Source organism: Crinia signifera, chromosome 5, assembly GCF_055691185.1.
Source record: "Crinia signifera chromosome 5, ASM5569118v1, whole genome shotgun sequence".
NCBI lineage: Eukaryota > Metazoa > Chordata > Amphibia > Anura > Myobatrachidae > Crinia > Crinia signifera.
This window is the reverse complement of record NC_139221.1, coordinates 165,568,994-165,594,143: the sequence shown is the minus strand read 5'-3', so window position 1 is coordinate 165,594,143 and position 25,150 is coordinate 165,568,994. Positions and strand designations below refer to the sequence as shown.

The 25,150-nt window shown below is 42.1% G+C and overlaps 1 protein-coding gene and 1 long non-coding RNA gene across 10 annotated transcripts in view; one reads left to right on the top strand and one right to left on the bottom strand.

Annotated features, from left to right (window-relative positions):
* The window catches only part of CTNND2 (catenin delta 2), a 444,220-nt gene that overhangs the window by 315,245 nt on the left and 103,825 nt on the right, over window positions 1-25,150 (top strand). The gene's annotated exons all lie outside the window — the stretch shown is intronic.
* Window positions 12,921-25,150, bottom strand: part of LOC146080696 (uncharacterized) — a 52,473-nt gene continuing 40,243 nt past the window's right edge. Inside the window, exons 2-4 of the long non-coding RNA XR_014474952.1 lie at window positions 17,858-17,965; window positions 14,666-14,831; window positions 12,921-14,178 (exon numbers count right to left, since the gene is read on the bottom strand). This is a non-coding gene — a long non-coding RNA (uncharacterized LOC146080696). The remainder of the gene's footprint in view (window positions 14,179-14,665; window positions 14,832-17,857; window positions 17,966-25,150) is intronic.

Genomic DNA, 25,150 nt, shown 5'->3' with positions numbered 1-25,150 from the left:
GTGTAGCGGCAGAGGCAAGGCAGAGAGGCTCTCTGCTCCCTTGCTTGTGCAATTCGTGCTTGCTGCCATTGCAAAATAAGTAAGACAGCCAGCAGTGTATAATCACTTGAAGTATTCACCTAACTTCATATACCAATATACAGAAAGAATTGCTATCATAGAATGGTACTTCTCTTATGTTAGGAGGTTCATATAAGTCAGAGTCATAGGTGACTCTTCTTAATAGTTGTTCCCAAACTTCGTATATAAAAAACAATAAATTACATAGGTTGTATAATAAACTAAATTAGACAAGAAAAGTATGTTCCCCTATGTTCTTGAAACAGGGTGTTTATTGATGAACCTTCACCTTTATAGTGCAAGGAACGATAGGTCAGATTGTATGAACATGTAGAAATGTACAGGAGATTTCTCTTGTTGAGATGTGAAACCTCTTGCATACCCAGACGCACAAGCTAGCCAATATGGATACCAGTGCTTAAAGTGGTCCAGGGGAGGTGGTGGAACTCACCTTTGCTGCCATTCGCGCCCCCCCAACAATATATGTCACAGCCAGGATGGGTGCTAGGGTGTTAGCGCCACCCTACAAGCTTTACATTTCTGGTCTATCATACACACACCCATGAATAGAATCATGTGGGGCACATAATGCCACCTCTAATTGAAATTATGGTGAAAAGTGGCAAACAAGCCCCAAAAAAGTAAGAACCATAACAATGCGCGCCGTAGGCGCGCTGAAAAATTTAGGGCATGGCTTTGTGGAACATGGGGATTATGCACACCGTAATAGCCATTACATACTGCACATCTACATTACACCGCCTACATAACACCGCACGTCCGAGTCTCCCACATCACGCTGCCCATCCCCATTCCCTACATCATGCTGCACATTCCTGTACCCTACATCACGCTGCACATCCCTGTACCCTACATCACACTGCAAGTCTATGTACTCTACATCTCACCGCCTACATAACACTGCATGTCCCTGTCACCTACAGTACATCACGCCACACATCTCCAACCCCATGCATCACGCAATACATCTCCATCCCCTAAATCACACTGCACAACCCCACACCATGCTGCAAGGTTCCGTTCCCTACATCATGCCGCATGTCACATACCCTGCATCACACCCCAACATGACATCATTTGCAGAATAAGGACATCATATACAACATTGGCACATGTGTTAAAGTGACAGAATTATAAAACCAATGATGTCATGGCCAGCACAGGGCCCCTCACCTTGATCTTTTTCCTGCTCTCTCCGCTGCTTTGGCCTGCACTGATCTGGACATACTGCTGCTCCCCCAGGCCCCACATCATTGAGATAACAGCTGTGCAGTCAGTAGTACACAGCCTCAGGCTCTGTGACCATTACCATTTTGTTGGTGAGTTAGTGTACTGTACACTAACTCACCAACAAAATGGTAATGGTCACAGAGCCTGAGGCTGGAGCAGGAGGTGGAGGAGAAGCAGACTGAGTGCGCACTGCGCAGTAAAATGGAAAATGGCGCCGAGGCCAGAGAAAAGGCCCGCCAACGCCACCCCCCCCCCCCCCCCTCCCTAACTCAATCCCTCCGCGTCCCCCACCCACCTCCCCACAGAAGCCAAAAGCACAGACTTACTTGTTGGGGGGGTAATATAGTTGAACAACTTGTCCAACATGTATGATGTCTCCTGGCGGGGGCTACTAGTAGCGGAGGCAGCGTGTGGTAAGCGCTGGAACCGAGGCTACACAGCGTCCACTACGCTCGAGCTTGCAGCCGTGACAGCCTGCGCATAAGCGCAGGTCCCTCCTCTGTCCCCCCTTGGTGGCCAATCCGAACAGCAGGAGGGGGAGGCAGTCAGGTCAGTCCCCGCCCGGCGCTGTGTACCGCTCGGCGCTCATAGTCACAGCCGCCTGTCACTCAATAGAGTCTCTATTGTGACAGGCGGCTGTGACTGTGAGCGCCAAGCGGTGCACATAGACACAGTCACGGCAGCCGCAGCAGTAGCACTAGCACCCACATCGGCGTGTCCCGTCCCCGCGCATTGAGAGATCCATATGGATTCTCGGCAGGGCGGCAGCAGCAGCAGGCTGGGTGGGCGAAGGAGGCGGAACTGAGTTCCGGCTTCAATTTGAACTGCCGGAACTCAGTTCCGGTGCGTTCCGGCCCACTTTAACCCCTGATGGATACGCATATCAAGGTACCTTTTCAATCCTTATAAGCGTACCTGCACTCACAGATAGAAAGGTGGCGGAAGATGTATATATTAATGCGTGAGGCACTGTGCCCAAAGCATGGCAAGTGCAGCAATCCATGTGAGGGGACGTGGTACACTCATATGGTCTCCATGTCTATATCTGCCGACATAGGCACCGAAAACCTGAAAAACGCATGTCAACCTTTTCCTGTGTCAACCCTTTATCCTGTAAACCTTTTGTTGTTTTGACCTTTTCACCATGATGACCTAATGTATATCGACCTTTTGCTTTGTTGATCTTTTGCCTGTCCACCAATAGCTGTGGACCTATTGACCTAGATACTGTCAACCTAATGATCCACACCTTTTATGTTTTATCATACAACTTTGTTCAATTGTTTACCTTTTTCATTTTTATCAATACTCCACTATATATATGAGAAGCAAATGGCATTAAATTGTCTAAAAATAAGTAATGATGGACAAAATACATTCTGTTGATTATTTTCACAGTTGATTCCAGAATTTACTTTTGTAATGCAAGAACTGTTGCACTACAGAATATTAATACAAATGTTGTAGCATAAGACAGTCAATTGAGTTCAGTAGTATGTGAGGTCTGGCATGGAATGGAAATGGATGTTGAGTTCCCACTGACATTATTGGCAACTTCTGACTTTCAAAAGCAAATGACTCCCTTGAAGAACCGAAGTACCGGACTGTAGTAGTGAGGAGCATGTAGGGATTAATGAACAGGGTTATTGTACAGTAAAACAGCATCATAGGCAGTTATTCAATTTATAGTAAAAGAACCAAGACAGCACTAGAAGCATTATTAAACAAGCCAAATTATAACAAATATAATTTGAAACATAATACTTTTTCATTACTAATACAAATGAAAACACATACACACAAATATATAGTTTCACTGTGGTGGATTCATGCTGTGTACACATCCTCATAGAACTCTATTATTGTGCGGCCCTTTTTTCATTTGAGCTCATTATCGCATATTGCTGGAGAAAGCAAAGCCCATTGGCTTCTATTGAACAATCGTGTGTAGCTTCTATTGAACAATCGTCTTTCTGGTTATTATTGAGAAATTCACTCTGGATACTTTTTTCAGAATAACATAGTTGTTTCAATTGTTCCACTGCCCCTGATGAAGTCATGAACATGACGAAACGCGTTGGTCCTTCCATTCTGAACTGATTAATCCACCAGTGCTATCGATTAAATTGTGATTATATGTAATATTTCATCAGAGTTGTATACTTTATGATTATGTGTAGTTACTACACCCAATAGGGTGCTTTTTATGTTAACTTTTAAATGTGGTTGTAATAAATACCATTTTTTTATTGAAATTGACGTGGTACATTAGCGCCCTCTGAAACCCCACTCTTTTTTTCATATATATATATATATATATATATATATATATATATATATACAATTTGTAGGCTGAAACTCCACGTGGCTGTTCAGGGGCTACTTGGCCCGGGTGCCTTCCAGGTTCTCTTTGCAGAGGAACAGATATAAGGGATGGGGGACGGTGGCACTCACAGGACGTTAAATGAAGAAATAAATTCCACACAGGGTAGGAGTCAGTTCGTTCAACGTTTCAGTCTATTCTACTTTTTTCAAGAACAGAGGCATACGTGAGATACAGAATGATCCGCAGACTTGACCAATCAACCCCCAGGTATATACAGGGCCAGGTTTAGAGTGCATTCAATATTACCATAAATGCATAGCAATGAACAGATGCTTGCCTCAACATGTAGACATGTGATGCAACATGCATTCACTTCATACTGCACTGATGTTGTCTTCTTATACCACTTTCAGATCACAAATGCCATCTCCCACCCAGCTCCAAACCTTATACACCGCCAACCTGGGTTTAACCCTTCTTATAACCTGAGCTATTCAGTTTGGTGCTTTCACACTGCACTTTGATCTGGGTCTACCTGGCAAGAACCCAGCAATTATATTAAATGACACAGTAGAATGTGACACTTATACCGTACTCTGTACATAATCACAAAATCAAACTTATAGAATTATTTAATTTCCAGAATACAGTAGTTCAAATATTCTACAAAATAGATTTAAGAAAAAGTAATACCATCATGCTGTTGCTACATATTCCCTTGGGTACAAGCTGCATGGCAGTGTAAGTACTATGTATAGCAAAACAAAAGAATTCCATTTGTTGTCAGTGCTTTTCTTGACTATAACACACATGAATGAATGTTTAGCAAAATAAAAACTAGATATTATATTTTTATGAAAACATTTAATCTTACAACCTAACATCAAGGATCCTTATTTATAAGTCCTACATCTGTTGCTCACACAACACTGACATGATGCGGTTATTATACAAAGTACTCCTAAGTGCTGTAGCTTTAAATGGGCTGAATGAACAGTGCCTAAGACAATAGGTAGCTTTTGGAATCCCAACATAACAAACAATTATCAGTGTTGTGCAGGGGTTAAAGTTAAATCCTACCACAGGCCCTGTCTCTGCCTAATGGGGGGTGAGGACAGGGGCGGATCCAGGATAAAATGACAGGGGGGGGCACCATGATAAAAGAGGGTTTAGGTGCGGGAGGGGCGGTGTTAGTGGTGCCAGTGTACATGCTAAGAGAGCGGCAGAGAGAGGGTGGGAATGGGATTAAAAATAGGCCCTGGCAGTTAAAGTACGCAGGCCCACCATGGCGACAAAAGGGGGTGTGGCCACTCAACAGGGGGCGTGTCCTTCAGTGTAGTGTACAACACCATATACAACTTCACACATTATGCAACAAAATACTACACCCCATTATACTTTCCACTTACACATGATGCCAAATGGAATGAGCCAAAATTCACATAATGCCACACGGATTGAGCCAGAATTTACATAATGCCACACGGATTGAGACAAAATTCACATAATGCCACACGGATTGAGCCAGAATTTACATAATGCCACACGGATTGAGACAAAATTCACATAATGCCACACGGATTGAGCCAGAATTTACATAATGCCACACGGATTGAGACAAAATTCACATAATGCCAAATGGATTGAGACAAAATTCACATAATGCCACATGGATTTGAGCCAGAATTCACATAATGCCACATGGATTGAGCCAGAATTCACATAATGCCACACAGATTAAGCCAAAATTCACAATACGCTTCATAAACAGGGACATTGTGCGCCAAAGGCGCGCATTAAATATTTACACCATAATGTCCATTACACGTTAAGTTACACGCTATTATGTCCATTATGTATTATGCCAAACACCATAATGCCTATTAAAAATTATGCTACATAAGTGCTGCTTATCTACATGCTCATTGCCAAGGGTTCCATGCTCATTGCCAGAGGTTCCATGGTTGTTGCCATGTGGGATTACATGCTCATTGCCAAGGGGGAATACATGCTCGCAGTAAACGGGGACAGCTGCCGCCAGGCAGAAGTGATGGCAGAGCCTGGCTGTATTCAGAGCACTGCAGGTCCCGGCTATTTGAAAAAATACCCCTTTCACACCAGAAAATGCATTCCCAGGTTGGCCCCTTTTACACCAGCCTAGTCCCTGCATTTTCTGGTGTGAGGGGGAGAGAAAACCACCCCACCCCCCCTTTAACCAGTTATCTAATTTAACCGGCTATATCTTCGGAACCAACTGATCCATTTACATGAGACAAATATCATATTGAAGAACTTTTGAGTAGGCTTTGAATGATTTTGGTCCAGTGAAACTGGAACGTTTGGTTCCAGAGTAATCTGCCCTCAAAGAACATGAACAGCCATGAAATTACATTTCAAAAATAAAAAAATTGGTTTACATGCAATATCTCCGATTGACCGATATGGACCAGCCTGGTATCATATTGAAGGCCCAGTGATTTGGAATGGAATGAGATCAACCGGGTGGGGGGTCGGAATTGACGGGTCCCATATTATCCTATGGGGAAAAAAACGTTACAGCTTTGCCAGGTGATATCTCCGGTACCCGGGGTGCTAGAGACACGGGGCTGGGCTCGTTGGAAAGCCCTGGTCCTCAGCTACAAAATTTTTGACAGGGGGGGCACGTGCCCAGGTGCCCCCCCCCCCCTGAATCCGCCACTGGGTGAGGAGGGAGTATAATTAGGTGGCATAGAGAAATGGGGTTCCCCACCTGTGTATGACCACTTTATGCCCTGGTGTTGTGGCAATATAAAAACCCTATATGGATACAATGCAATGTGCATTCATAAAAATAAGGTAGATGGAGGAACATTTACTAGGGAGAAAGTCCTAACAGAACTTTCAAGACTGAAAGTGGATAAACCAATGGGGCCAGACGGAGTGCATCCAAGGATACTAAAAGAACTAAAAGATGTGTTGGTAGCGCCATTAACAGATTTATTCAACCAGTCACTAGATACAGGTGCAGTTCCAGAGGACTGGAGAAAAGCAAATGTAGTTCCACTGCACAAAAGCGGAAGCAAAGAAGAAGCAAGTAACTACAGACCAGTGAGCCTTACATCAGTAGTAGGGAAAATAATGGAAACACTATTAAAAGAAAGAATAGTGGAATATCTTAAATTAAACAACTTACAGGATCCAAAACAGCATGGTTTTACTGCAGGGAGATCATGCCAAAAAAGTCTCATTGACTTTTTTGACTCCATGACCAAAATACTAGATGAAGGGGGGGCTGTAGATGTGGCATATCTAGACTTTAGTAAGGCATTTGACACTGTCCCACATCGCAGGCTGCTAAATAAATTGAAAGTGTGGGATTGGATTATAAAACAATTAAATGGATAAGAACCTGGTTGCAGGATAGGAAACAGACAGTTGTAGTAAATGGAGTGCATTCTATGGAGGGACATGTTACCAGTGGAGTACCCCAGGGATCTGTACTTGGACCAGTGCTCTTTAATAGCTTTGTTAGTGACATTGCAAATGGTATTGAAGGGAAAGTACTGTATGCCTTTTCGCAGATGACACAAATATATGCAACAGAGTAGACACACCAGGAGGGGTAAATCAAATGACTGATGATCTACTGTAAGTAAACTTGAGAATTGGTCAAGAGAATGGCAACTACAGTTTAATACTAAAAAATGCAAAATTATGCACTTGGGACTCAAAAACCCAAAGGCTCAATATAGTATCAAGGGTACTATAATGGAAACTACTGAGGAGGAAAGAGATCTAGGAGTCACTATTTCAAGTGACTTAAAGGCAGGGAGGCAATGTAACAAAGCAATGAGGAAGGCTAGTCAGATGCTTGGTTGCATAGGGAGAGGAATCAGTAGCAGAAAAAAAGACGTAATAATGCCACTTTATAGGTCATTGGTACGACCTCATCTGGAATACTGTGTCCAGTTCTGGAGACCATATCTTCAGAAGGATATAAATACATTGGAGAGTGTACAAAGAAGGGCAACTAAAATGGTTCATGGCCTACATCACAAAACTTACCTGGATAGACTAAAAGATCTTAACATGTATAGTTTGGAGCAGAGAAGGGAAAGGGGGGACATGATAGAAATCTTCAAATATATCAAGGGTTTTAACATAGTACAGGTGGGAAATTTTCTTCAAAGGAAAACAAGTAATAAATCACGAGGACATGCACTGAAACTGGAGGGAGGTAAGTTCAGGGGAAATGTTAGAAAGAATTACTTCACAGAAAGGGTAGTGGATAAGTGGAATAGCCCCCCATCAGAGGTGGTAGAGGCTAAGACAGTAGAACAATTTAAACATGCTTGGGATAGGCATATGAATATCCTTACAAAGAAATAAGGATTAAAAAGGGTTGAGTTTACCTGAAGGGTAAAAAAGGGGCAGACTAGATGGGCCAAATGGTTCTTATCTGCCGTCAAATTCTATGTTTCTATGTTTCTATGTGTATATCGCAAAATCATGAGCTATTGTAGTACCTGTAGTTCATATTTTAACTTTAAGCTTGCAAGCCAACATCAAGGGTCAGTTTTTGTAAGTCGAATACTAAAATCTATGCCTCAAACAATTCATGCCAAACCCAAAGATGTACTGAATACTTGGTGGCCGAGCCCACCCAGACCAATTTGATAGCAAAATTCTGGTGGTGCTCCCCTCCCCTGACACAAGCAGGGGGATGGCTCTTCTAGCCATCAAGTTTCTCTCTCTTGTGTGTCTCCAGCATTCTAATCCCTTTAACAAGCTCTTAGAATTTAATTACAGTACCATTGCTGTCTTTCCTCTTTTTCTCTCCTCCACGGTGCATTCTCTGTAGATGATGCCAATGTGAACTTCAGTCACACCATTGCCACACTGATTGAAGCTGAAGGTACTGTATGATCAGCACTGGGGTGTACAGGCTTTCTGCTGCTGCTCTGCTGCCTGTCCTATAATAGGACAGGCAACGGCGTAGCAGTTCCAGAAAGTATGTATTACCCATTTGAGGGCAATCACTGCCAGCTGGGACTTCTGAAATCTGGAGCCAGCACAGCATACCTTAGAGGTGCAACCAGTCCAAATGCTTATAGGCTTTCTCCATATACCCTTAGGTTTATACCTATACTGCCTATCATGTCTATGGCCGGCGCTGCCTGGTAAATTTTTTGAAAATGTTGAGTTTTCATACATTTTTCATGTTATTCCTGTATTTTCTGTAGTTCAACTTGATAAATAAAAGAAGCAGATTCATTCTACGTTTATAAAGACATGGCCATAGTTACAGCATGGTATAGCTGTAACTATGAAAGAATACAGTGCATTGCCTCCTAGTGTATGTATTGTGAACACTTGTGTCATACACTTATATCCTAAGGTTGCCAATTGTTTGTTAATAAACAGGCCATGTATCAGTTTTAAATCTGTGTCCAAGTCTCTGAAATATATTTCCAGAGTGCGGTCTGTCTCCTTCTCCTTGTTACTCTTGAAGAGATTCAATTAGCCCCGGCAAAGTTTTGTTTATCGCAGATTGAGTTAACGTGCCTATGCAGTAGTACTGTCACTTGGGCCCTTATTCTGATTCGAGCGGTACGGCCCGCGTGCGGCCGTACCGCCGATGTTTTCCGTCTGCACATGCGCAGAGGTCAATCTGCGCATGTGCAGGCGAATTCGCCGCACATAAAGTTACTACGCCGCAAAGGGGGCGTATAGGGGAGTGAGGGGCTTCATGCCCTCATTTCCCTATGTATACGCCCCGCGTTTCATGGGCGTTCCCATGCAAACGCGGGGCGTATGCATGCTAATGAGGGTATGACGCCAGTGATGGGGGCGGAAAGCTGACGTCGCCGGATGTCAGCTCTCAGCCCCCATACAAGCTATCACACGGACGATTGTCCGTGTGGTCTCAGCTTGCGGGACCTGGTGGGGCGTGCGGCCCTGCCTTCGATGGTCGCCGACCATGGTGGAGGCGTACGCCCCACCATTTTCGTGCGGATCGCCAGCCGTCCGTGTACGGACGGCCGTGGCGATCCGTAGTGTGGGCGGGGATTGGTTTGTGCGGCCGGAGCACCGTGTGCGGCTCTGGCCGCACGAATCAGAATAAGGGCCCTAGTGTGTCTATACTGCTAGCAGCCATACTAAGTGGGGAAATCTGCCTGTACCCTATTAATGTGCTAATAAGTATTGGCTGTAAAGATCGCTAGTAGTGTCCAATAGCAAATTAGCAATAGCAAAATATTTGGGGCTCGTTTTCAAATGTGTTTTTTTTTTCATTACATTTAAAACTGATAGAAAGCAAGTGTTTCTGCAAATATATGCTCTAGATTATTTAGGGATGTACTGGATTTAAATGGTTGCAAGTTTATTTTTGTGTTATTTTATGAAACTTTTAAAAATGTAACTTCTACCTGCAATCTTAAAAACACCTATAAAACACCCCAGTATACCAGTGCCACATATCCTAACCCATTATTCTGTACCTTGCAGAATATTACCCCAAAAGTGCCATCTGGGGTGACATTTAATAGAATGCGATTTTATCGCACTTTCAAAATCACCCATTATCGCACTTTTTTAATATCGCATTTTTGTCACGAATTTGCATATTTAATGAGGTGCGTATTATTGGGGGAGGATCCCCACTGCTCCAGGTACCCCGTCTAAGGCTGACCAGCCACGGTGCTCATGTTTCGGCTGGGAGACCTTATATAAAAAGTGTCCCCCGGCTGTGGCACTACACCGCGGGCTGTTGGAGCCCAGTGCTGGTTTCAAAATACAGGGGAACCCCCAGATTTTTTTGTCCCCTGTATTTTTGGAACCAGGACCGGTCCAAGAGTCCGGGGCTGGTTTCAGAAATAAGGGGGAATCCTATGCTTTTTGTTCCCCGTATTTTTGGAACCAGGTCCGGTCCAAGAGTCCGGGGGTTTGTTTTCAGAAATATGGGGGACCCCTATGCTTTTTGCCCCCCGTATTTTTGGAACCAGGTCCGGCTCAATGAGCCGGGGCTGGTTATGCTCAGGAGGGGGGACCCCACGCAATTTTTTTTCCCAAAAAGCACTTTAACACATTTTTTAACACAGGACCATGCACAGATCTCAATGATCTGTGTAGGGTTCTGGCCAATTCGCATATCAGAACCTTGTCTAAATGTTTGGCGATTTTTAGACACATTTTCCCGAATTTGCATTAAATATGCGTATTATATACTTTTCAATGGGAAAACATCTGGATGTGAGTTCCGGCGCGAGTAAAAATCACACTGTCAGAAAGTGTGATTTCGAGGCAAAATCAGCGGTCATTAAATATGCAAATTCGTGAAAAAGTGCGATTTTGCCAGTTTTTGACGAAAATATCGCAAAAGTCACATTTTTGCATCTCATTAAACGTCACCCCTGGGGTGAAATTTAATAGGATGAGAGATTCAGAAAGTGAGAGATTTGGTAAGAAAGCTCCAGTTTTTTTAAAGCAGCAATCATTTACACTGCAAAATCAAACTGGTTTTGCAGTGTAAATGATTGCCGCTTTAAAAAAACCTGGTGATTTCTTACCAAATCTCTTGCTTTCAATTTTAATTAGCCTAATTTGGCCAAACATCAATGCCTAATTAATAATTATGAGGGTTTCTCAGGGGTCCTGAAGCAAGTATCAACATCATCTATATATATATGGCTAGCGTCCGTTTGTGTGTCTCTGAAACACTGCCATCTGTTGGCACCAATTGAAAATACAACTTTTTTTCTCTGACACAAGCACAAATGTCAAACACAGAGGCAAGCACAAGGTAGCAGACTAGCTTTTGAAGCATTTGCTTTGAGTCGGTAGTTTTTACATAAATAGCTAACGTTTACACAAAGCACCACAAGTTCGGACAGCATGGCAGGTAGATTTATGACCTTAAGCTGATTCTTCAATCTGCAAGGGTTCATAAGTATGGTTGCAATGCCCAGTGTTCATTATAACTAAGGGCACTCACATCAGTCCCATAAAGGTTGTAAAAGACATGCATCCCTTTGTCAAATGCATGCCTCAGAATAGCATGGAAGTCTGGCTACATGCCCACAACACTCGCACAACACTCCCTCAAAACAGAGGGAGTCTGTCTGTTGTCACCCAGTTTGTTTTATCACTGTCTACAATTGTAAAACGCAACGGAATCTGCTGCGCTATATAGGAAACTGTAAATAAATACAAAAATAAAATAGCCTCAGACATGCCTATTTCACAGAGAGAGAGAACCAGCCTCACATGGGCCTCTGTTAAGGTGGACATGCATATGCCTATACATTTTTGTCGTGGCATTGTGGAGGATTTTTAAGATCAATTTTTTGGATAATAACCAATGCCATCCAATCTTATTTCAAGTACAACATTCTTCCAACATTTTGCTATTTGTGGTGGTGTAGGGGTAAAGGCTATGCTCTGATGCTGCTGCAGGGGTAAAGGCTGTGTGTACACTATAAGGCCTTTGGGTATGTACAGTATTATCTGGGCTCCCATGTTAAATGCACCCCATTTTTTCATACCCCTACTATCCAAGTACGCATGGAGTTGATTTTATATAGTGTGGCGAGCGCAGCGAGCCACCGTGCCTGAAGCGTGGCGAGCGCAACGAGCCCCGCGAGGGGACGCGGTCTCACAAGAAAAACGGGAGCCCAGATATTACATAAGTACCGGCCTTTGTTTATTATTATAAGGGAGGTTGGGAAAGGTTATTATTATTATAACGGCCTTTGTTTATTATTTGATGTTTTCACCCATTTGAATTAACGTTGCTGCAGTTCCGGAATGTTCTTTTTCTAGCCATGTTTGTAAAGGATCCATAGGTTTATTATGGAATCATTACTATGCAATCCTGTGGCATATATCTACTTCCCCAATAAACTTGTTGTATTGGTTTACAGCAAATGGTCTTGTTACTTGGGCATACAGCTGTCCTTTTCTATCTTGGCGTGTGTTGTAGCATGCTGCAGCATGTATGCCATGAAAAATGGTCCCATCAGTGGATGAGGGTGTGGACATTTGGTATGCTGTGCAGCACTGCCGGTACCAACATAAGTGGAAACATCTGTATGAATCATATTATCTGCCCACCATAGAATTGTCACATTGTCTGAAAAATTAGCTATGTCTCTCGACTTTGTAGACTGCTTCTAGGCAAAAGACGACATTGCTAACTTTGTTGAATTGAATAGAGATGATACAAACACCTGTTAGATTAATAGATTTGCAATTACTACAAATATCTAGAGTACTGTATATACCTGTTTTTTTATTGCCCAAAATATTGATTATATTATGTTGAAAAATACAGCACTTTACTGTTGCAATTTTTTTTATACTGTATGTGGGATTTGTCCCAATCAAATGTACAAGGATTATAAATATATGGTCTATAAACAGAGATTAGATATTGATTATATCGACCAATTTTAATTCTAAATATATATTCAAACTTCAAAAAGCTTTGCAATTAGAAATAACAGATATGTGCTAATATCTATGAAGAGGTTAAAATTAGTCACATGCATATTTCTATGCATTAGTCTAATCATTAAAAAGAAAAGAAAGGAACTGCAAAAGTTCTCTATAATTAGGTGTGGTGTTGCACTGCCCATAGTTAGTTTGAAGATTCCGCAACAATTGATGAAGGGGCCTTGAGTGGGGGTGTGGGCACTCCTCCCGCTGTGCAATGCTGGTATTACAGGCATTGAACAGGGGGGCCACGATGATGCGATCCACGCCATTAGGCCCCTTGGCGCCCCGCCAAGGGTGGATTGCTGGAGGCCGGGGTCATTCTGGTGGATTAGCCCACCTTTTCTGGAGCTATTTTCAGGAGCCTCCTTGCCATTCCGGGCTAGTAGGATGCAAAAATGTAGCACCTGATAAAAGTTTCCAGGAATACACTTGTAACCACTTGTAATACTGCTAAACACACATGTATGAGTGCTCAGGGACTCGCCAGCCATACAACTCATTACATGTAACCAAGTTTATACAACTGGCATGTAGGATGTAATGCTTGTGGTGTCTGAAGGAGACTTTGACTTGAGGCTGCCCAGTTGGCACTGTAGCACAATGTACATAAAGAAATGGTTCCATCAGAAAGTTACATTGGCACAGCCATCCGGCAGTCACCTTAAGAACTTTACCCCCGACAGTACATCGGGACAGGTGATAGCTAACAAGAATTGAATGTCACGCCTGAGGCTTGAACTTGCTCTGAAGCTGAAGCTTAGTGGAAGCTGAAGGGTTTGATAACCTGCGCCCACATATGTGGGTGGACCTCACAGAGTGAGGTGGAGATTAGGGCCTGAAGGCGTGGCTGGGTAGATGGAGTCCAGAAAAGATTAGTATACATTAATAAATATTTATTGAAGGTAAATTCAAGTCTGTAAATTAGCAAACACTGAAATACTGTGGTCAGAATGGAACTGGTAGAGTCCTTGGAAACAGCAGAAGCCGAAGAGTAGCTGAGTCGGGCTGTGCAGCTGGATGGATACTTCACCAATACTGTAGAAAGCAGGATATTCTCTGGAGCAGATCTAGAGATGGAGAGACACTCGACACATCAGGGGTGTCCACTAGCTGCCTTAAGGTTTAATTTGAGTATCAACTCCTACCCTAGTTTATTGCAAAGCTCTGGACATTTACATAACATTATGATTGGTAAAAGGGAAAATAGAATATTGGTATTTGAAGATGATATTCTTTTAAATGTTTCTATCCCCTCAGTGTCCATATGCCCATACCTGTTTTCTAGACATAAAATCACTGCACATATTTGGGCTATCCTAATTAAATCCTTAATTTTATCTTTTATTTATCTATTCATTTTAAAATGTATCTGGTATGGCAGAAGCCCTCAAACCAGTTTAATTAGTTAATTAATTAATTCAAATATAGCAGTCTATGGTAAATGAGGGCCTTTTTCGCCCTAATTTTACATTATATTTATATGCATCCATATTACAGTATCTCAAAGTTTTAGGGAGCTGATTCCTGTCTTCAGAGTAAACACCAGTGGCTTACCTTATCCCCCTGCTGGGATGGTATGCTCCCCCATTGAGTACACCAGCACGAACCACACTCCCAGAAGCCATGGTGACCTGTGACTTCACTCGCAGCATACGCGGTAGCATAGAAACCAACCGGACAAACTGTTAGAAGCCGGACATCTAGATGGTTACAGTAAAATCTAAAAAGTCCAAATAAACATAAATTTCACACAATGAATATAACCACAAAAGGGAATTCATGAAAATAATTTACAATATGAAAAGAGAAACATAGGGGGGAATTTACTAAAGGAAATTTGTAAAAAAATAGGTGTATTTTTATCCAGAAATACACTTATTTTTTACATTTACTATACCGAAAATACGGAAATTCGTATTCGTATTGATGTGCTATTAATACGAATACGAATTGTCGTATTTTCAGGATAGTAAATGTCAAAAATAAGTGTATTTCTGGATACAAATACACCTATTTTTTACAAATTTCCTTTAGTAAATTTCCCCCATCATGTCAAATATGATAAATCATAATAGAGCCTTTCAGATAAATTCAAAGCACTAGGGCAGTGGTTCCCAATATTTTTTGAATCACGGCACCCTAGAGTATCAAACATTATTTCACAGAACCCCTAGGCCAAAAAAAAAATTAGATTGGTTTATATGCGATTCCTAGGATCAGTTATGTGGTAAAGGGCAGGATTTACTTCTATTCTTACAGATTTTATTATTGGCAGCCACCAGCACTGGTTTTGCTCATAAATAATTAACCATAAATAATTTGAATTGGTCCTGGACCACCAACCCACGGCACCCCTGCAAGTTTCCACATCGCTTTACATTTATGCAATGCCTTATTATTGTCTCCCCCTCTCAGCAAAGCCGGAATGTGATCAGTTGGCATCAAAGTTATGAAAGAGGATGGGCAAATAGTTTAAAATGTGAAGCAACTGGCTAATTAATGTTTTTACCAGAAAGGGCAGCTTTTATTGCTGACCTGTGAAGGGCTATATGTTCCTTGAATTATTTGGATGTCATCCCGATGTACTTGACACAAGAACAAACAATGTTATAAACGGCATATCAAGTATCACAATTAAGGACGTGTTCGATGTGATATTGTTTTGCTTTATCAGATAGTTACAGGTTACACAGGGTTGGCATTTGTAACAATATGTTTTTAGTTTCAATTGTGTTATGTCACAAGTATGACCAAAACCCGAACTAGCAAATCTCTAAGATTTCTATCATGTTTGTAAGAAATCGTTGTATGTATATCATCAAAGCAAGGCAGATCTTTATTTATAGTAATTAGCAGACACAAAGCCTTACAAGCAACAGGCAATACAAGACTTGAGGTATCAAACGTAGTAGTCCATGTGAACGTGTTTTTCTCTTCCCTCACAGATGGACATAATCTTGTTGTTGAAGCTTCAACACTTTCAAATTGGTCTTATGTAACATGTTGCGTTAATAGTCTCTCTCGTAGAATTTATCCACAACATTTTGAAGTAATACAGGGAGCTCAGCCATATCACTACATATCCTAGCCACCCTGATCTTTTGACAGAATGCTAGACCTTTTTTTAGAGTGTAGGATGATGGCTACTAGAGGTAAGGAGTGTATTGCAATCAATACTTTTAGAGAAAAGGGATGTAGAGATCTGATTATTGGACAATCTCACTTTAACATCCAAAAAATCCATTTCACTAGCACTTCACTTAACGGTGAATAAAATAGGTAGTGACATACCATTAATCTTATCCATCATCTGAACAAAGGACTCTGCATCCCTGTTCCATACCATAAATACGTTGTCAATATATCTACAAAGCAACATAACAAGTTGAGGATTCGTACCAGGCAAAAATAATGCTTTCTCTTGACAAAACATGCACACGTTCATGTACGATTGTGCTACTGCAGAACCCATCGCACACCCAGAATTCTTTAAATATAGGAGAAAGAAATTTCTGGTGAGAGCAAGCCTTATTAAATTCAAATATAGCCCAAGATTAAACTGTAAACTATGACCAATCTCATCCAGAAAAATACACATTGCGGCCCTTATTCTGGTTCACTTGCAAAGGTAAATTCCTTTTCAAATGGACAAAACCATGTGCATTGCAGGTGGGGCAGAAGTAACTTGTGCAGAGAGAATTAAATTTGGGTGAGTTATTTTGTTTCTGACTGCTTTATTTTTACACAGCAATATAGATCTGACGTTGAAGTAAAACCCCATCCAAATCTAATTCTCCCTGCACATGTTACATCTGCCCCCCTGCAGTACACATGGTTTTGTCCATTTGAGAAGGAATTTGCCTTTTGCGAGTGAACCGGAATAAAGGACTGCGTGTAAGCCATCTTGATACTGAACTAACCAATTCCGGAATTAATTGGTGTCTCTGAGGTACGTATCTTGAGTGACAATAGGAGGTTGAATAAAATTTCAAGCAATTGTGAAATAGGTTGATATAAGGAGGGGTTGAGGGCATCCTTATGTATTTTTGGTAGTGAGTACATAATAAGAACAATAGGTACCTCTGATGTCAAAGCAACCATTTATTTATTGTTAATATGTTCATCCTGGAGTGTCTGTAATAGAACCACAGAAAGCTTGGTGTATACCATAGTATCAGACAACTGATGATAGAGCTCCATCCTGTAAGCCTACAAGTCTTGTAGAGACTCCACCAAGGGGTGTGTGGGGATGAACAGGAGACATAACCTTTTTCTTTTATGTTTGGATTTATTTATTTATTTATTTGATTCTGACATATTGCTTTTTCTTCATGGAGTCATTCTGTTCCAGTTGTCATTTTAATGATTGCTGTCCATACATTCTCCTGCAGCAACACATTGTTATATCTAGTTTAGACTTTTATTGTTTCTATGGTCTTTTGGGAAAAAAATTTGCACTGTTACTGTATAATCGTACTGTACTTATAAATTGTACTTTATTACATATGTGATGCTTTAATAAAAAGCATTTTTTTTAAATCCAGTCCACCTTCAAGGAATACTATTTCTATACATAACACTGTCTTGAGAAAACAAATGGACCAATATCACGTCACATCAGGTGTCATACAGTGGTTATCCTCTTCTTCCCCACTAACCAGTGAAGAGTTGTTGAAATGTAGGTGTAAGTTATTACCAGCAGCGCAATATCAAGAGATGATTTTAAATATTTATCATAGGTCTTACTTCATACTTCATAGACAGCATTTAGTGCGTATGACCTCCTTGCATAACTGTCTGTGGTGAAAGGCTGCTTAAGTGGACTTCCTCCATGGCTTCTGGTCTTTCCATTCACTACAACAAATATGTATTTTAGTTAGGAAATTCTATTTATTTTCTCTACTTATTTACAGTTTCTTATACAGTGTGTGCAGCAGATTCCGTTGCGCTTTACAATAGATCATTTCTTTTACAGACAAGGGATGTAGAAAACGGCTTTTTGCAATTAGTGCTACTGCTCAAAAAGTAATATTACAAAACTGGATTTCGATTTATCTGCCCTCTTTGCAGATGTTTCAAAAAACTTCTTTGAAGACATAACAATTGGCCCCATGATTTTTAAAAATGCACATAAGAACACCATCAGGTACAGTATGGGCAATAAAGAAAATCATGGGTGGCCATGTAGATTATATCCAACTATAATATCCTTCAAACTTTGAAAGGGACTTTGAGATTCGGGTTCTGTTGTCTTGCGTGCCCCCCGTGAACTTTTTCCATTTCTCTTTTCCGTTATTCATTTTCATTGTATCTGACATATATGATATAAACGTGACAGATAAAATGGTTACTCAATGTAAACTTAATTTATGAAGAGAATTAGTATCACGGAGTATCCAATTTTAAATATTACTATGCTCATTGCTGTTAAAACTTGTGGTGCTTAACTCAATACAATTTATTTGAAAAAAGAAAAATGTATTTAAAAAATTTAACTTGAGCATTTTTTATATTTATTAACTGTTGAAATACTCTGGTTTTGACTTTGACATACCATGAGATGTGCAAATAACATACACACATAAATATGTGTATGTTCCATCAGCAAAATTTATATTACAAATTAAGCAATGCTTTATAGAGTTCCGTAACATACAAGAACATGCACTAATTAGAAACTATTTTTATCTTCAGCCGTTTAAACTACAGATCCTGGTTAGGGATTGAGCTCATGACACAAGTGCTGTGATATAACAAAGCTAACTAATCTGCCATAGTACTAAAGAAAATGCATGAAATACTAAATGTTGCCAACAGACCTGGGCCCTATTGATGAAGATGATTGGAGTCTCCTAAACTTTCCTCTGTGCCTACTAGAGTGCAACAAATTCAATGTTATATCTTACATAGAGTGTACCTTACACTTGTTAAATTATGTAGATTTGGGGGACATACTAATCTCTGTCCAAAATGTGATAATGTGTTGAGCTCATTCTGGCATTTGCTGTGGGATTGTCCTCTACTGACTCAGTTTTGGGTTAGAGTCAAGTTGGTCCTTACTGAGCTGGGTATCCCCAGGGTTATACCTACCCCGAAGAGATGTTGTCTGGGAATATTTGATGAATCCAATGACAAATATACAAAATTGTTTGCTATTCATGTCTGTGCTCTGGCCAAGGTTTATACTGCTTGTTCATGGATAGCCTCTGAAAGACTGAAAACCGCAGCTTGGGTGTCACTGGTTAACCTTACTATTCAACATGAAAAATATGTATACATTGCTCAAGTGGTGGAGCACAAATTTAAATTGCATATGGGGCCGGTAGCTTGAGTCCAGAGATGTTCGATCATCAGTAAGGGAGAATACTTGCCTAAACATAATATTTGTATCCCTGGGTGAGTGTAGTGTTAAAATTGATTAATTCTCCCTTTGGAAAGTTGATGCATCTATTTTCTTTTTATATCTCTTCTCCCCGTAACCCCCCCCCCCCCCCCCTTTTTTTATTTTTGCTTCATATTGTATGTTTTAAGAAGTTGTTATAATGGATATATTGTGACAATTTCTCTGTACTGATATCCTGGCTGAATATCACCAATGTTCTGGTATAATTGATTCTTTTGTGTGTGTGTGTGTGTGTGTGTGTGTGTGTGTGTGTGTGTGTGTATGTGTGTGTGTGTGTGTGTGTGTGAGGTATTATATTCAACAGTTGATACTTGAGCACATACATTCTCATTTTTTTACCCTTAACTGTTATTGTTGTTGTCTGTTATCAATGTATAATTGATAAATCAATGAAAATTACTCAATTCAAAAATACTGAATGTTGCCCCTTGAATACAGCTGCAATGTATTTGTAATACCACTTCATAAGGGTGGTTAATTGTAGACTTGACCAACATACTGTATGCTGCTGGGGGATTACCATTTACTGTTTGGCTATTCACCCTTCATATCCCTTGCCACATATATCCTGTACCACACATACAAGACATCTGTCATCTAGATCTATGAAAAAAGTACGGGATAACATTCAGTAGAGTTTTACTCGATCTCACACATTTTGACCTACAGTAGGAGGGCCTATGCATGAATCTGAACACACTTCCAATTAAAATTTGCCATGGGACCAAGGATTTAGGAATGGCAGATAAGTACAGTATCTTGATGGCTGACAGAGAGGGGTACATTGAATAGTTCTTATCTAAAATTTTAATAAGTAACAAACTGTATTTTATTTTATTGGGTGTTTTAATGCTATTGAATGTTTTAAGTATGTACAGTATATTTAAATGTGTGAATATTAAATCTATATATACTATTGAGCTCTCTTGGCTAGTTGATTAATTGAATAATTACTAGTTATTTGTTCTATGTTTGAATAATCCAGATTATTCTTATGGGAGCCGCATGAATACTGACTAAAAGTGCCCTGAATAACCCAATTTTAAATGCCAGACAGAATATATTTTATTATTATTATTATTATTATTATTATTATTATTATTATTATTATTATTATTGTTATTATTATTCTCTATTGTTGCAATTACCCCTGCAAGATTGCATCTGATATTAGTTTTCCATTGTCTAGGGGTACATTTACTTAAATGGGAGTTCTGTTGAAGATGAGATGGTTGCCCATAGCAACCAATCATATTGTACTTCTTATTTATTTAGCACCTTCTAGAAGATAATAGTTATACATTTTGATTGGTTGCTATGGGCAACATCCCATTTTTAATAGAACTCCCATTTTACACACAAAGGTCGACATGGTCATAGTCGACACATGAAATGGTCAACATGAGGTGTTTATAATTTAATTTTTTAATTTTATGGACTTTTTCATACTTTGCTATCCACGTGGACTCCAATTGGGTACAATAAAGTGTGCTGAGCACAGCAAAGTACCTGGCCATGCGAGAGTATGCTGTACAATAATTGTGGAAAAAACGATTGTCGACCTTTTAATGTATCGACCATTTCCATTCTGACCTTTTGTTTGTATCCGTCATTTGTCAATGTCAACCTTTGCATTACTATCTACTGTGTCAACCTAGACATGTTCTGCGAGCTATACCATGCCGATGGGACAATTACTGTTCAAACTACAATCTCTGCATTGCAGAGTCAGAGTCACATGCAGAGTAACAGTTGGAATTTTAGTCCGTTCTATCAACTCAGATTTGCGTCAACTAAAAGTGAAACGGTAACTCATGTTTCTGAGTAAAGTACTGTAGGTATTGATATTGCCTTTGAAGGTCTTTTCCACACTTCCTCAGCCTCAGAGCCTTTCCTTACTTGTGATTATTATTAACCCCTTCCCGACATTTGACGTATATATACGTCATGGCCGGGATGTGCTTCCCGACACATGACGTATATATACGTCATGACTTCTAACTGTCACCGCGTCTATAGACGCGGTGACAGTTTGGAGATGTCTGCTGTCCCTGACAGCAGACATCCCCCCTCGCCGCCCAGGGGGGGCAGGGGTGCCCCCCCCGGTCGGCGATCGCTGCGATTGGCTGTTCAAAAGTGAACAGCCAATTGCAGCGTTTTCTGTGTTACCGGCGGCTAAGCCGCTCGGTAACACAGAGATCGGTGGTGATCGGTGCTGTTAACCGCCCTCCCACCCGCCCGGCAGCCCGCCCTCCCTCCCGGCAGCCTCTCTCCAGCCTCCCTCCCACCCATCCAGCAGCCGCAGCGCCAGCCCCCCTCCCACCCCCCCGCCAGCAGCAGCACTGCTGCTTAAATCTTTGAAATTTGTTTAAATTTATTTAGATGAACTATATATATATATAAATATATATACATATATATATATATATGTGTGTATATATGTATATATATATATATACACATATATATATATATATATATATATACACACACACATATATATATATATATATATATACAGTGATCGGTGCTGTTAAGTACAGCACCGATCACCACCGATCGCCAGCCCCCCCCCCCCTCCCACCCACCCGGCTGCCGCAGCGCCAGCACCCCTCCCACCCCCCCACCAGCCGCAGCGCCAGCCGCCCTCCCAAAGCTGGTGAGCAAAATGGGGTCACATGTGGGGGGGTTCCACTGTATTGGTGCTTCGGGGGTCTTGCTAATGCGACATAGCACCCACCATTCATTCCACCACCAAAAATCACTCCTTCCCTTCTGAGTCCTGCCATGCACCCAAATGGTATTTTTGGGTCACATATGAGGCATTGCCGTACTCGGGAGAAATTGGGGCACAGATTTTGGGGTGCTTTGTCTCCTTCATTCCTTGCGAAAATGAAAAATTTTGAGCCAGAACTGCATTTTTGTGTAAAAAATTACATTTTTTACACAAAAATGCAGATCTGGCTCAAAATTTTTCATTTTCACAAGGAATGAAGGAGACAAAGCACCCCAAAATCTGTGCCCCAATTTCTTCCGAGTATGGCAATGCCTCACATGTGACCAAAAAATACCAGTTGGGTGCATGGCAGGACTCAGAAGGGAAGGAGTGATTTTTGGATTTTGCAGCACAGATTCTGGTTGAATGACCCCTGAAGCACCCATACAGTGGAACCCCCCCACAAGTGACCCCATTTTGCAAACTACACCCTTCAGGGAATTCATCAGGGGGTATAGTGTACATTTCAAACCCCCAGGGGTTTCACCAATTTTGATACAACTGAGCTGTGAAAATGAAAAATTTAATTTTTTCATTTTCACAGCCCAGTTGTATCAAAATTGGTGAAACCCCTGGGGGTTTGAAATGTACACTATACCCCTAAATGAATTCCCTGAAGGGTGTAGTTTGCAAAATGGGGTGACTTGTGGGGGAGGTTCCTAACTTTTAGCACTTATGGCAGGGCTCGACAAACCCTGGGAGCCAGGTCGCCACGGCGACCAGATTCTGCTTCCTGGCGACCAGATTTTTTACGATGGAGGAAGCAGAATCTGGTCAGAGCCGTGGCATCCCAGATCAGGTCTGCCGCGGCTATTTCAAAATAGGAGCCAGCATCGCAAAGCAGCAATTCAGCCCCTGCAGCCCGGCCACCCCTATCTCAGCCCCAGCAGCCCAGTCCCCCTCGCATCCCGCCACGGCTGCCCGACCATCACTCACGGCCGCAGCAGCCCGGCCACCCCTCCCTCACAACCCCAGCAGCCCAGTCCCCCTCGCAACCCGTGACGGCTGCCCGGCCATCACTCACTCACGGCCGCAGAAGCCCAGCCACCCCTCCTCCCTCACAGCTCCAGCAGCACAGTCCCCCTCATAACCCGCGACGGCTGCCCGGCCATCACTCACTCACGGCCGCAGCAGCCCGGCCACCCCTCCCTCACACGGCCGCAGCATTCTGGCCAACCTCTCCGCACACGGCCGCAACAGCCCGGCGAACTCCTCCGCACACGGCCGCAACAGCCCGGCGAACCCCTCCGCACTTGGACACAGCAGCCTGGCCTGCACATGGCCGCAGCAGCCCGGCCAACCCCCACACACGGCCGCGGCAGCCCGGCCACCTCTCGGGCGCACATAGCAGCAGCAGCCTGGCCATCCCCTGCAGATAAACCCAGCAACCGGCCACTCCCCGGCCCGCACACAGGCAGCAGCAGCCCGGCCACCCCCACACATGGCCCTGGCTGCGAGGCCACAATGTACCTGGCAGCTTCCACACTAACCCCCAGCCGCTGTCACCACTAACCCCCAGCCGCTGTCACCACTAACCCCCAGCCGATGTCGAAGCAGGGAGACTTCCTTCCCCTGGTGACCAGCAGCTACTCAGCCAGAGCCCCTGGGGCTGGAGTAAGGGACCAGACCACTCCAAAATCACATCTCTGGCCTTAACTACAGCCTGCCGTCTGCCCCGAGGATGGCAAAGGGGCTCCTTCCTACAGCAGTACACCCTGGAAGTGTAGGAACTACAGAGACTAGGTGAGTGTTAGTGCTGCACACACCAGCAGCTAGCTGTGACATCTGGGCCATGCACCTGCTTACTCTCTGATGCCATAAACAGGTGATATGGGCCAGGTCACCCGGCAGGTACACAGGTGTACTCATTACTCACTGACACTTCCCAGGTCACTCGGCAGGTACACAGGTGGACACAGTTCCCAGGTACACAGGTGTACTTACTGACACTTCCCACATCACTGGGCAGACACAGGTGTACCTATTACTAACTGACACACATCCCAGGTTATTCAGCAGACACACAGGTGTACCCATTCCACACTGACTTACTTCCCACATCACCGGGCAGACACACAGGTGTACTCATTACTTACTGATACACTTCCCAGGTCACCCGGAAATTAAGCATTACATGTATTTTTTAGGGTTTAGCAGTTGTGCACCTTCTAATGCTAGCTACACACCTGACTGATTTCATAAACAGCAATAGAGGAAACTAAAGGATGATCCGTAATACATATGATTTTGAGTGTACACACAATATACCCTTCCCGAAAGAGGCAGCTCATTATGGCCTTTGGTTTAATATGTAATGGGTATGTAAAATGTGTAATAAGCATTACGTTGTACATTTTTGGCGCATACTGTCCCTATTTTTAGTTTGTCTGGCTCCTACACTTTCATCCTGGCTCCTAGATTTTAAAGATATTTGTCAAGCCCTGACTTATGGTGCCTAGAAACCTACATGGTTCCTAAAAAAAAATCTCATAAAAAGGAGGCTCCAAAATCAAGTAGGTGCTCCTTCTATTATGAAGCCTGTGGTTTGGTCAACGTGCACACTAGGGCCACATATAGGATATTTATGAAAACAAAAGAATTGGGGGAATCAATTTTTAGTCACATTTCTCTAGTAAAATCTACTGTATTCGTTAGAAAAATGTATTAAAATTGAAACTCTGCAAAAAAAAAGAAATTTTGAAATTTCACCTACACTTTGTTTTAATTCCTGTGAAACACATAAAGGGTTAACAAACTTCCAAAATGCTGTTTTGAATACTGTGAGGGGTGCAGTTTTTGAAATGGCATCATTTATGGGGGTGTCTCACATACAAGTCCCTCAAAGTCACATCAGAACTGA